Source organism: Anabrus simplex, chromosome 3, assembly GCF_040414725.1.
Source record: "Anabrus simplex isolate iqAnaSimp1 chromosome 3, ASM4041472v1, whole genome shotgun sequence".
In the NCBI taxonomy this organism is placed as follows: domain Eukaryota; kingdom Metazoa; phylum Arthropoda; class Insecta; order Orthoptera; family Tettigoniidae; genus Anabrus; species Anabrus simplex.
Window position 1 is genome coordinate 229382960 of NC_090267.1, and position 2080 is coordinate 229385039.

Below are 2080 nucleotides of genomic sequence, written 5' to 3' on the forward strand. Positions count from 1 at the left end.
GTGCGTCTTAGTGTGATAAAATAACGGCTTGTAACGCAAGGACATCAAAATGCGGAGACAACCCGGTAAATAAACGTTGTGACTGTGAAATTTAAAAATTTACAAATTTAGTTTCTCAAGCTATCGCCAAGAAAGGGAACCAATTTCTAAAGGGCGACCTACACTATCCTTATCCAATCTCATTCAATTCCTTAAAACAGGCGGCAGAATAAGAAAATTTGTTGTTTCTAAGTACACTGAAATATCGGGGACAAGAAAAGATAATAATCTTCTCACAATCTTGGAAACTAAAAGTTAGAAGAGGGTTTTGTTTAGCGTAATCTTTCCTTATGACTAGATACATCGTTCCGCCTGCGAAAACCGCTATGTGAAAATATTTCTGCTTAGAAATTTGGATGATATGAATCTACCTTCTAAGGTTCAATATTGTGCAACGATCCTCAAGCTCGTTCTTAATGAGATTTGTGCTGCGGGTCAGTATTTCTCCAATACGTAGCAGTTTTTGCAGGCGCAACACCATGCAGTTTTACAAAAGTTTAATATCATATCGCATAATTTAAAAATATGTAATAGAAGGACAAATAAATAGTAGGATCACAAAAATACCATTAACCAGAATTGAACACCTGCGAGTGATTGGAAATTTAACAGAGAAGGAACGGCTTGAAAGGAATGTGAGGCATTAATTGTGAAGAAATGAAACTTCTCGAGCATGCTATAGAAGTCCGTCGAATACCGCGGAAGCGCGACCCCCCAAAGCGAAGGTCACCAAAGTAGTCATCCTCAGTCCCTCCATACCACGTCCGGCATCTCAAATGAATATAGTAGTTGTACCAGGGGTACACCTTTTTCGGCTACATAAACTGCACGCCTTCTCTGTCGCCATCTTCACTAGTGAACACAAACTTTTAAAAACATTTTAAAAACTTTCTTCTTTAACGATTAGATGGCTCTGTCATATATTTTCTAGTGGCATCTAATGGCTGAACACAAACAAATTGCTGAGGATATTTTTTGTTGTAGTTGGCAAACCCTTTTTTCTTATAATTGCTTTCTTATGCACCGAAGTTGTCAACACTTCACCTGGTTCCTCCTCTCATGTAATCTGCCTATCACATGCCTGTAACTATGTTCTCTATCCAATCCAACCCGGGGGAGTGTATGGAAATTTATCCTAATAGTTCTCTGTATTTTAATTTAATCTGGAACTTTCCCCTACGAAACTATTTAAGGAGAGCACTCCGGATATTGAGAGTGTGAATTGATGGAGGGTAGGAGGCAGGGTGAGGCCGGCTTCAAGAAGATCCAGCGTTACAAGGTAATGGCAGAATTTATCTAAACATGTGATTGTGCCTGCAGGTAGTTCGAAGTGTTCTTAATATCTAACATGTAATCTTTTCTTTTGGGGATGAAATGTAGAACCTTCTGCGCAGTCTTCAGACTCTATTTATATTCCCTACTGGGAAAACATTTAATGTAAGGCAACACGAGTGATGATCCTTAGATGTCTCCCCTTCAACTTTTGAGCTGGGTGATTTAAGTTTTCAACCTCTAAATTTTGGAAATGTCTCGGCTTTTAAATTTTCCTCCTTTAGTCAACCTTTTTAGTATGGGATTAGCCTCTGCATAATGGGGCCTTAAGCCCACGTAGGTTCTCGTTTCTCCCACAATATTCGCTAAGGTGTTTCGCCTCCTTTCCTTTTGTTAATGACCTGTTGTGTGTAACCTTTTCTTTTTACTCTTAAGGCCTTGTAGTATGGGTAATTTATGCCCCTGTATATTCTTTATGGTTCTTCGGGTAACCTTGTCTACGTTTTGGTTCCCTTAAGGAACAGTTCTTAAAAAACGGATTGTGAAACCTTGTAATAGATAAGCCCACCATGGGGCAATCGGTGTATGAACACTATGAAGTGGGATCACCCCAGGGGTTACTGTGTGTAACTGAGATTGTATATAACAACTGATTGCTTGATTGAGGCTAGCATTGGGTATTGTATCCTGGAGCTGAGACTCCTGTAATATTGTACCTGTCAGGAGCAATTATGCTCTTTCGTGTGTAAGTTAACGACTATGAGTTTCT